Genomic DNA, 12,589 nt, shown 5'->3' with positions numbered 1-12,589 from the left:
GAGCTGGGGGAAGGGGGGGGAGAGCTGGGGGAAGGGGGGAGAACTGGGGGAGGAGGAGGGGGGAGAGCGAGAGGGAGGAAGGGGATAGGGAGGGGGTGGGGGGGGGAGGGCGGGGGTGGGGGAGAGTGGTGGGGGGGAGCAGCGGAGCAGAAGAGGAGTGCCTTTTTCTGTGCATGCGCCATAAACACAACAGCAAAAGACTTACCAGCCAGTCCCTGGACCCTGCGACACCAAGGTCTTCGCACGCTCGCTCCCCGCGGCTCTCTACGGCCTCTCGCTTCCGGCCCTCTCCATTCAGCCGTACCCTCCAGCTGCGGATGCCCAATCCAGTTGCTTTCTCCCCTACCCAGTTGCTTTCTCCCCTACTTCTCCACAGTACTTCAGGCATTGCAACTGTCTGGTCCCTGCGTTTTGCATGCTCCCTCTCCCCACCCCTCCCCGCTCTCCCCACCCCTCCCCGCTTGCCCCACCCCTCCCCCCTCTCCCCACCCCTCCCTGCTCTCCCCACCCCTCCCTCCCCCTCTTCACCCACCCCTCTATCCCCCTCCACCCACCCCTGTATCCCCCTCTTCACCTACCTCTCCTCCACCCCCCTACCTCCACCCCCCTACCTCCACCCCTCCCTCTACCCCCCTACCTCCACCCCTCCACCACAGTTGAATATCTGAAGTGCAGTTGCAAAGTCGGGGAAATAGCATGCAAAACAAAACCTCAACAATTCTGGGTTTAATTATTGAGAAGTTTTATTAAGTTCATTAAGCATCCGAGGAACTGCTGTGCATGGATACATGAGTGTTGTGTCCAGCATTCCCATGAGACAGAGAGGCCGAGTCTCTGCTATGCACAGCTAAAGAGATTGTTCCTGGAGAGCCTTGTGGTGAATGAACGCTTGGCTCTCTATTCCACTACTGTATTGTCCATGTGAAGAAGGCAAAGTCACAAGAGTCTGAGCTCAGTCTATTCTTGGTGAATGTCCCCCAAGCGCATCCCAATGTGCATTCCCAATTCATCCATAAATGCAATGTTCCTTTCCACATCGTGACGAGCTCCGCAGCATGAACCAGTTGCCCTCGTTGCTTGAATGCTGACCTTAAGTCTCAAGGATTGTTTTCTCGACGGCATGTTTTACATGAAAAGAAATAAAGCAAATCAGAGTCAGAGCTTGCCTCCCTCCATCCACTGAAATTACTGTTGCGCACACCTTTTTAAGTTCTGCAGTGAAGGCACCAATTGATAACGTCGCCAATGAAGCACTTATTACCCACCTCAGATGCAGGAATCAGCACATCCTTGCGTCCTCTCCTGCACTGCCTCCTTTGCTTGAATGCCGTCCTTAAGTTTCAAGGATTGTTTTCTCAAGGGCATGTTTTACATGAAAAGAAATAAGGAAAGAACATGAGTGTCAGAGCTTCCCTCCCTCCAATGAAATTACTGTTGCGCATGCTTTATGCTCTGCAGGATAGGCATGTACTGATAACACCGCCAATGAATCACTTAGTATCCACCTCAGCTGTAGGAGTCAGGATGATGTAACTGCCCCTATCTCATGATGGTTCAATGCTGCTCTCAGGGAAAACATGAATGATGTGAGGGTGCTGGAAAAAGAAGCACATTTCTTTTGGACTATGAACATAAAGCAGGCCATTTAGCCCAGCTGTTCCCTGCTAGTGGTTATGCTACTCCTGCACCTTCCCATCTGCTCCCATTTAATCCTGCCTACTACTATCAGCATCACCTTCCATTTCTTTCACTCTTACCTACCTTTGCCTTAAAGCAACACTGAGGATGGAGAATGGTGTGGCTGCACTCCCACCTCACCAGTTGTGTACGCAGCAAGAGCATTCACATTTGTGCTACCACTGGACACGGCATGAGGTGGCTGTGTGTCCATGTGCACTGCTCGGATGGGTGCAGGAACAGGTGACTGTGTAACTGAACAGCAAGGAGAGGGTACCGCAGGTGGGGGAAGTGGAGCTTTGAACAGGCAGGCATATGTTCAGGAAGTTCAGGAAGGCTATTAAGGGACCACACGGGATACATGAGATGAGATAAGAAATACAGAATGCACTCCATTGAAACGTTACAAAAACGAAAGTGACCGTTTAGATGGAAGGTTGTTCGCTGGACTGCAGCACATGCAGTGCCCCAGACAATGGAAATGTTTTCAGAGCAATTTACAACAGGGACTGCAGCACATGCAGTGCCCCAGACAATGGAAATGTTTTCAGAGCAACTTACCTTGGAACAATCTCCTCTGTCTAATAAAAATGAAGCAAATCTCCAAAACGACAAAATAATTGAGATAAAATGCGAGAAAATGCCCGACGAAACCTCTCCTCCTTCCACTTTCAAAAACTCGCGCCGAAGCTTTGATGCATGCGTGAATATCGGAAGATTGACGCATGCGTGAATATCGGAAGATTGCAAGAAGCGCATGCGCAGAGGCCAACCTGGCGCGTTGCCCGAGGAAGACGACGTTACGCGATGACGTCATCTGCACATGCGCAAACTGGTCCTGGCAAGCCAGACCGCAGCGCATGCGCAGAGAGCAGGAGACTGTCTACGCATGTGCGCACCGCAGCGCAGCCTGATGACATCAGCACTGGCAAACGTTGTCATGAATCACTTTGGAAAGTTTATGGCACAGAAAGGGGCCACTTGGCCCATCGTGTCTGCGCTGGCTGAAAAACGAGCCACCCAGCCTAATCCAATCTTGGTCTGGATTACTGATTTCTCCCAAGAACTCTCCTGGTTCTTTCTCTTGTGGATATTGATGTACTTGATTCACTGCTGTTTGTGTGATAGTCTTCTACTTTGTACCTTGAAGTGAAGAAATTTTGCTGTGGCACATCTTCCCATAGTGTCCAGTTTTTGCACAATTAAAACACTCAGCTTTACTTGCTGGGCGCTGCTCTCACCATTGGGTCTTCTTGGTTCCATAATATTGGCAAGGTTTTCCTATGTCATGCACCTTCTCACTGTATGTTTTTTCTGTTCTTCAAAATGTTTCTCTGGCTTTGGTTTAACCAGTTGGATGGACGTTGGACTCCTTCTCATCCAAGCCTTGTCCTCAGCTCATAGGATGTCCCTATTCTGTTTGCAAACTTCCACTTGAATAACAGTTTGAATGCCTTTTCCAGTGTATGGTCTTCCTTGGATTGTAACAGGTCTGACAATGATTCATCCGCTCTGCCATGACGATCCTGCCTCTGCTTAGTTCTGCCTTTATTTTGCCGTATTCGCAACCATCTGCCAATCTATACAGGCCATTAATATAGGAGTCTACAGATTCACCAATCATCTGCACCTGCTAATTAAATTTGGATTAAAAAAAATATATTTATCAAAGGCTAGTAGTACCTCGTCAGATTTATCGGTAGCCTTGTTGATCCCTTGTTGGACAAGTACGTTGTCTGCAAACGCACCTACTGAATATAGGAGGATGTTCGCTTGTTCCACTTCAAATTTTGTATGGCATTGTGAAGCAATTCTAAAGCTTAGGAACCTTTTCCTCCATAATAGCCAGTCTTGAAACTGATTGCGTCCTTCTTGATTAGGGAAACTCTCAGGCATTCCCACTTTTGGATCCATCGTACTTTCTTTAATAGGCCTTTTAGAGTGTTCCTCTTTCTTTAAGGAATTCTGCTTGCTTTTTTTGGGCTTGGTTGCCTTAATGGTGATGTTCCAGTTATTTTCGAGAGATCCCTGCAGTTTTAATAGGCTTTTTAGGGTTTTCTCCTTTCTTTAATAAATTCACTTTGTTTTTTCAGGCTTGGTTGCCTTAATTGAGGTGTCCCTGCTGTTTTCGGGGGTTTCCGCACTTTACAGGAGTCCCTATTGTCACGGAACTGTATTTTTGTTCTCCTCTGTTTGAAACAATGTGTCATTAAGACTCTTGTTTGAAACAGTGTACCTTTAAGACAGAGAGAGAAGTTTTAGCTTTCGGAGAACAGTGTGCCACAGCTGCATTTGTTACCCAGATAACTGCAAGAGAGTGAGGAGGTCACATGATATAATGTTTCAATTTGACTGTGTAAAAACCAGCTAAAACCAGTTTTAGAGAGACACCAGCGACGTGTGCTTACTGGAGGAAAGATCTGTCAATTTCTCTCAGCAGAAATTCTACAATGAGCAACAGGCCATGTTAATTGCCTAAGAAGGAAAACACCTTGGAAGAGACCATTTGTCTTGCTGGAGGTAGCAAAATTCCTTTTCTTTATTTCCAATCCAAGAAGTCTTTGCTTCAAGATTGAATCTCTCTTGACTGATTATATTTTCTGGAGTTCACAGTAAAGTTTCGACTGAGAGACTGTTGGTTTTAAAATCCGAGAGGACTCATTGTTATACTCTTTGTTTAAAGAACTCTTTGATGCCTGCTGCAGCTGAAGTGCTTTGAATGCCTAGCAATAAAAGTTTGTTTCATCAAATCCGCATGGAGACTTCAAGTGGCAATTGATTATTTTTACACTAGGATACCTCAGCCATCAGGAATATAACACACAAAGTCTAACAACTCAGTTATTTATTTATTCTTAAGAAACAGCTAATTTTTTAAAACATCATTTTTTTTAAAGAATCTGGTTAACTGTTGATTTTTGAGTGTATGTGTAAGAATGGGGAGTTAGGTTAAAATAAGAAATTATATATATAAGGTCTTTAGACATAGGTTTATCTTCATAGTGTTTAAGGTTTAGTTTTAATAAATAGTTAATTTGTTGTTGACTAAAGATAACCACTTTAGTCTGTTTTATTCTGGGGGTTACTAGAGTGTTTAATTTTGCTGTTTTCCAGTTGGATGGGAAAACTTTAATAATATACTGCAACCTGTAGAGTGATGGGACTGAATTGACAGTGCATTGCTCCCACCTCAATTGTAACACTATGTTTTTTGGGTGTTTCTTGCTCTTCACCCTCATGTTCAGTCCGAGTGAAGGATTGGGTTTTTCCCATTATTTTCACTTTTTTGACTACAATGCCATTGGAAAATTACTTTAACTTTTCAAAAGGCTTTTAAACTGATCCAAGACCATCAGTATCATGACTCACCTGATCGCTGAATTCTACTTGCAGGACACCATGCTTCAGTGGTGCAGCCTGTATTTCTGTGCTCTGACTCACCACAGCTGCAGAGCTCTTTGCAGCCTCTTCTGCAGGTAAGTAGTTTTCTTACTGTACTGGGCCAGTATTGATCTTTAAATTTCTTTGTTGTTCACCTGGTGTTTCTTCCAAAAGTAAAGAGATCTTCAAATTCTCCTGGTTGCTTTCACTGCTGCCACCATGTTGGGTTTCGTTGTTTTTGTGTTAGTAGCATTTCAGGGCATTCTAGAGAATTTTAACTAACAACCCATTATTATTTACAGTTAATATATACACACTCTGCAAGTCACCTAAGCTAGCATCCTTTGTGCTGCTATACATTCTTCTTCTCAAGCCTATCTCATGTGACTGTTACATCATTGCTTGTACAGTGGGAGGTGTCTCTCTCACTTTTTTTTATTTAGAGCTACAGCACTGAAACAGGCCCTTTGGGCCACTGAGCCTGTGCTGACCATCAACCACCCATCTTTACTAATCCTACATTAACCCCATATTCCCTACCACATCCCCACCATTCTCCTACCTACCTACACTAGGGGCAATTTTACAACTGCCAATTTGCCTATCAACCTGCAAGTCTTTGGTTGTGGGAGGAAACCAGAGCGCCCAGCAGAAACTCACGTGGTCATAGGGAAAATTTGCAAACTCCACACAGGCAGTACCCAGAATCGAACCTGGGTTGCTGGAGCTATGAGGTTGCAGTGCTAACCACTATGCCACTGTGCTGCCCCTGTCTTTGGCATTAACCCTTTACAACCTTATACCACACCTTACTTTGTCTATCAAAGCCCCTTATAATTTTGAATACTTCTCTTAGTTTTTCCTTATGCCGTCTCTGCTCGAAGGAGAACACATAACTAAAGACTTTCATCCCTGGTATTATCCTGGTAAACCACCTCCATACCCTCTCCAAGGCCTTGACATCCTTCCTGAAATGTGGTGCCTAGAGATGTGTACAATACTCCAGATGAGGCAAAACAAGAGACTTATAAAGGTTTAGCGTGACTTCCTTGTTTTTGTATTTAATGCCCCTATTTGCAAAGCTCGGTATCCTACAAACTTTCTTAATAGTCTTACCAACTTGCCTTGCCACCTTCAAAGATTTATGAATCTGCATTCCTATGTCCCAACACGCTTGCACCAGTCTCAGAACAGGACTATTTAAATTATACTGCCTCTCCATGTTTTATCTCCTAATGTGCATCACTTCACACTTACCACATTAAATTGCATCTGCCATGTGGCTGCCCATTTCATCAGTCTGTCTATACCCTCCTGAAGTCTGCTACTATCCTGTTCACTATTTACAACATTGCCAAGTTTTGTATCATCAGCAAACTTCAAAATTGTACTCCCTCTGCACAAGTCCAGGTCATTTATATATAACAAGAAAAGCAATGGTCCTATTATCCTACTGCAGGCAACACCACCATCTACAAGTTCCCCTCCAAGTCACACACCATCCTGACTTGGAACTATACCGCCGTTCCTTCACTGTCGCTGGGTCAAAATCCTGGAACTCCCTTCCTAACAGCACTGTGGGTATACCTACCCCAAATGGACTGCAGCAGTTCAAGAAGGCAGCTCACCACCACCTTCTCAAGGGCAATTAGGGATGGGCAATAAATGCTGGCCTAGCCAGCGATGCCCACATCCCATGAATTAATAAAAAAAAACAATTATCAGCTCCTGGAAGATCCCACCGCATACTTCTCCGGTCAGGAAAACAGCTACTCCCTGTCTCCTATCTCTTAGCCAATTACATACCATGTGATTCTATTTACAAATATGTCTGTTATGTAGGAATTTATCAGATGCCTTTTGAAATTCCATACTTACAACATCTGCTGCACTACCTTCATCAACTCTCACTGTTACTTCATCAAAGAACTCAATCAGGCTAGTCAGACATGATTTGTCTTTAACAAACCAATTGTGGTCTTTAACAAACTGATTCTGGCTGACCCTTATTAATCCATGCTTCTCCAAGTAAGAATTAATTTTGATCTTGACAATCGTCTCGAGTAGTTTTCTGCAACTGACGTTAGATTGGCCTGCAGCTGCCAAGTTTATTCCCCCGTCTCTTTTTGAACAGGGTGTAACATTTGCAATCCTTCAGTTCTCTGGCACCACTCGCATTTCCAAGGAGGATTGGAAGGTTGTGGTCAGAGCTTCTGCTATCTCCATCCTGGCTTCCCTCAGCAATCCAGGACACATCCCAACTGGACCAGATGAATTGTTAGCTTTGAGTGGTGCCAATCCTTTCTCTCTATTTGTATCCTATCCAATATCTCTGCTCCCACCTCCTCTACTGTTTAACTTCATCCTCTTCATTTGTGAAAAGTGTATGGAAAGAACTTAGTACCTCAGTTGTACCTTCTGCCTCCACAAAATGATTTCCCTTTTTGTCCTGAATTGACCCGACCATTCCTTTAATTATCCTTTTAGTTTTTATATGTTTATAAAAGATATTTGGGTTTCCTTATATGTTACCACTATAATGAGATGTTATAGCTAGGAATAATGATTTGAAAAACTGATGCTCTCTCAGCAACCTGGGAACTGAGGTTAAAAAGAGATTGAATAGATATTTTCAAAATTATGGAAGTGTTGAAAGGATAGATAGTGAAAGATTGTTTTCACTGGCTGATGAATTGGTAACAAGGTGGCATTAACTCAGAATTATCACAAGATTAAGGGGCAGAATAGAAGGTATATTTTCACACCTAGCATGAAATGCTTTACCATAAGTGGTTATTGACACAGCAACAACTTGCACTTAACTTCATTAAAAATCACAAAGCATTTCAAAAAATCTAAAATATCCAGAATGAATGAAAGCAAGAACAAAGATATAGATCTTAGGGAGGCTGTTGAAGGATGGGAAAGTAGCAGCAAGGTGGATGGACTTAAAAACAGCAGGCAAATGTGGGGTCAAAATGGCTGAAATGAGAGTGGAGATAAGGGGAGATACAGAAATGATCAGAATAACAGGAGCAAATAGAAATGCACTCAGAATAGGTAGCTCCAGAGCTCCAGTTGACAAGCTAGCATTCACAGAGGGTGCTACCTCTCCTTCTGTGTTTTCATTTCTCTGGTTTAATGATTTCTATGATAAGCTGGAAAAGGAAACACAATGCTCTGAAGTATATATTAATGAGGTTTCAAAAATAAAATTCCCATGAGATGCAAGTTCAAATTAATATTCAACTACCAAATACATGGATATAAACTTTTAAAAATCCTATCACATTCTGAAATGCTGGGATTGTAGTTAATACTACATGCAATATCGTTGTTTGTGGTCCATGTCATCCTGTTACATTAACTTGTTCATTTGATTAGCAAACATTCCTGTTCCTTGACTGACAGTTCTCATATCTATTTTACTCACATATTTCAAATTTTTACTCAATTAGTTTGACAGTCTATACACAAGGGGATTTCTGGGACCCATGTGGCTGACAGATCTGCCCTCAAATCTCATCCTTTGAAATGTCAGCTTGTTATTAGCATTTTGAGTATGAGGAGATTGGAATCTAAAGCATTGAATTTGTCCCAGTATTAAATGACAGAAACTAGAATCTTCTGCTTCATGATACTTGTAAACTGTTAGCTGTAACTTAGAAAATAATGTGATATATTTCTATCACTCATTTTAAAATGTATCTGTGAACTGTACAACTTGAGGTTTGATGTCCAAACCTAATTCATTAATTTTACCCTCTGAATATTAATGTCATTTTATATCATCCCCTGCATTGATCCTTCGCTTGAAAAAACTAGTACGTTTGCATAAATGACAACATATTACTGTTATTATGCCAAGTACTTAAGTAACTCCATTGAAGTCGATTAAAAATGTTCATTTTTGATTAATCCACATATTCATTATTAAATACCAAAGTGCTCTTAATATTAACCATAAACAGCATTATTGTCTATGAGTTTATCATTAGACTGTTAGAGTTCATCCATCTCTGTAGTATTGATGATTTTCTGGGTCTTTTACACTTGGGAGTTTAGAATCAATAGCTCAATGCTACAGATGCAGTAATCAATGTTTCTGAACTCCTGATGGGAAAAGCCACTGAATGCATTTTTGTCTTTCAATTGTCTGTCCTTAACATGCTTTATTTAAGCTTCTGGAACAGCCTCTTTTCTATGCTCTGTTTATCACCAGAATAGTGTCAATCAAATGGTATATTCTAGCCTCAATGCTCGTTGAAACTTCCAGCATAGTGATTCACCAGCGCTGTAAGCCAATCCGAAAGTCTAGACAAGAACTGAGGTAAAGGTACATTACTGTTACTGGATCTTGCTAAGGCCACATTCTACCACTATAAATATCATCTTGTCGTATTCAGAGGACTAATGAATAACAGTTAGAAAACTGAACTAATTCCACACCATTTATAAATTATTAGCCAATTTCTGGCTTTGAGTTCGTTGATGCACTGCTTTATAACATGGCCTTTAAAGAAGAGATATTTTGGGTAGCATGTCAATGATTTATGCAAAAGTACTAGTTTTTTCAAGCGAAGGATCAATGCAGGGGATGATATAAAATGACATGCTGTTCTCCCTTCGTCAGATACAGGAGAAATGCCGTGAACAACAGATGCCCCTCTACATTGCTTTCATTGATCTCACCAAAGCCTTTGACCTCGTCAGCAGACGTGGTCTCTTCAGACTACTAGAAAAGATCGGATGTCCACCAAAGCTACTAAGTATCATCACCTCATTCCATGACAATATGAAAGGCACAATTCAACATGGTGGCTCCTCATCAGAGCCCTTTCCTATCCTGAGTGGTGTGAAACAGGGCTGTGTTCTCGCACCCACACTTTTTGGGATTTTCTTCTCCCTGCTGCTTTCACATGCGTTCAAATCCTCTGAAGAAGGAATTTTCCTCCACACAAGATCAGGGGGCAGGTTGTTCAACCTTGCCCGTCTAAGAGCGAAGTCCAAAGTACGGAAAGTCCTCATCAGAGAACTCCTCTTTGCTGACGATGCTGCTTTAACGTCTCACACTGAAGAATGCCTGCAGAGTCTCATCGACAGGTTTGCGTCTGCCTGCAATGAATTTGGCCTAACCATCAGCCTCAAGAAAACGAACATCATGGGGCAGGATGTCAGAAATGCTCCATCCATCAATATTGGCGACCACGCTCTGGAAGTGGTTCAAGAGTTCACCTACCTAGGCTCAACTATCACCAGTAACCTGTCTCTAGATGCAGAAATCAACAAGCGCATGGGTAAGGCTTCCACTGCTATGTCCAGACTGGCCAAGAGAGTATGGGAAAATGGCGCACTGACACGGAACACAAAAGTCCGAGTGTATCAGGCCTGTGTCCTCAGTACCTTGCTCTACGGCAGCGAGGCCTGGACAACGTATGCCAGCCAAGAGCGACGTCTCAATTCATTCCATCTTCGCTGCCTTCGGAGAATACTTGGCATCAGGTGGCAGGACTATATCTCCAACACAGAAGTCCTTGAAGCGGCCAACACCCCCAGCTTATACACACTACTGAGTCAGCGGCGCTTGAGATGGCTTGGCCATGTGAGCCGCATGGAAGATGGCAGGATCCCCAAAGACACATTGTACAGCGAGCTCGCCACTGGTATCAGACCCATCGGCCGTCCATGTCTCCGTTATAAAGACGTCTGCAAACGCGACATGAAATCGTGTGACATTGATCACAAGTCGTGGGAGTCAGTTGCCAGCATTCGCCAGAGCTGGCGGGCAGCCATAAAGACAGGGCTAAATTGTGGCGAGTCGAAGAGACTTAGTAGTTGGCAGGAAAAAAGACAGAGGCGCAAGGGGAGAGCCAACTGTGCAACAGCCCCAACAAACAAATTTCTCTGCAGCACCTGTGGAAGAGCCTGTCACTCCAGAATTGGCCTTTATAGCCACTCCAGGCGCTGCTTCACAAACCACTGACCACCTCCAGGCGCGTATCCATTGTCTCTCGAGATAAGGAGGCCCAAAAGAAAAAAAAAAATTTTTGGGTACAATCAAGATACGTTCCCAGGAGGTGAAAGGTTTTCTTTTTTTTCTTTTGGGCCTCCTTATCTCGAGAGACAATGGATACGCGCCTGGAGGTGGTCAGTGGTTTGTGAAGCAGCGCCTGGAGTGGCTATAAAGGCCAATTCTGGAGTGACAGGCTCTTCCACAGGTGCTGCAGAGAAATTTGTTTGTTGGGGCTGTTGCACAGTTGGCTCTCCCCTTGCGCCTCTGTCTTTTTTCCTGCCAACTACTAAGTCTCTTCGACTCGCCACAATTTAGCCCTGTCTTTATGGCTGCCCGCCAGCTCTGGCGAATGCTGGCAACTGACTCCCACGACTTGTGATCAATGTCACACGATTTCATGTCGCGTTTGCAGACGTCTTTATAACGGAGACATGGACGGCCGGTGGGTCTGATACCAGTGGCGAGCTCGCTGTACAATGTGTCTTTGGGGATCCTGCTATCTTCCATGCGGCTCACATGGCCAAGCCATCTCAAGCGCCGCTGACTCAGTAGTGTGTATAAGCTGGGGGTGTTGGCCGCTTCAAGGACTTCTGTGTTGGAGATATAGTCCTGCCACCTGATGCCAAGTATTCTCCGAAGGCAGCGAAGATGGAATGAATTGAGACGTCGCTCTTGGCTGGCATACGTTGTCCAGGCCTCGCTGCCGTAGAGCAAGGTACTGAGGACACAGGCCTGATACACTCGGACTTTTGTGTTCCGTGTCAGTGCGCCATTTTCCCACACTCTCTTGGCCAGTCTGGACATAGCAGTGGAAGCCTTACCCATGCGCTTGTTGATTTCTGCATCTAGAGACAGGTTACTGGTGATAGTTGAGCCTAGGTAGGTGAACTCTTGAACCACTTCCAGAGCGTGGTCGCCAATATTGATGGATGGAGCATTTCTGACATCCTGCCCCATGATGTTCGTTTTCTTGAGGCTGATGGTTAGGCCAAATTCATTGCAGGCAGACGCAAAACTGTCGATGAGACTCTGCAGGCATTCTTCAGTGTGAGATGTTAAAGCAGCATCGTCAGCAAAGAGGAGTTCTCTGATGAGGACTTTCCGTACTTTGGACTTCGCTCTTAGACGGGCAAGGTTGAACAACCTGCCCCCTGATCTTGTGTGGAGGAAAATTCCTTCTTCAGAGGATTTGAACGCATGTGAAAGCAGCAGGGAGAAGAAAATCCCAAAAAGTGTGGGTGCGAGAACACAGCCCTGTTTCACACCACTCAGGATAGGAAAGGGCTCTGATGAGGAGCCACCATGTTGAATTGTGCCTTTCATATTGTCATGGAATGAGGTGATGATACTTAGTAGCTTTGGTGGACATCCGATCTTTTCTAGTAGTCTGAAGAGACCACGTCTGCTGACGAGGTCAAAGGCTTTGGTGAGATCAATGAAAGCAATGTAGAGGGGCATCTGTTGTCCACGGCAAGGACAAACAAATCCAGAGGTCCCTGGATGACAAAAGAGATAGAG

The sequence above is a fragment of the Heterodontus francisci genome, chromosome 26, assembly GCF_036365525.1.
Source record: "Heterodontus francisci isolate sHetFra1 chromosome 26, sHetFra1.hap1, whole genome shotgun sequence".
In the NCBI taxonomy this organism is placed as follows: domain Eukaryota; kingdom Metazoa; phylum Chordata; class Chondrichthyes; order Heterodontiformes; family Heterodontidae; genus Heterodontus; species Heterodontus francisci.
The sequence above is the reverse complement of the archived record's forward strand: the minus strand, read 5'-3'. Positions refer to the sequence as shown.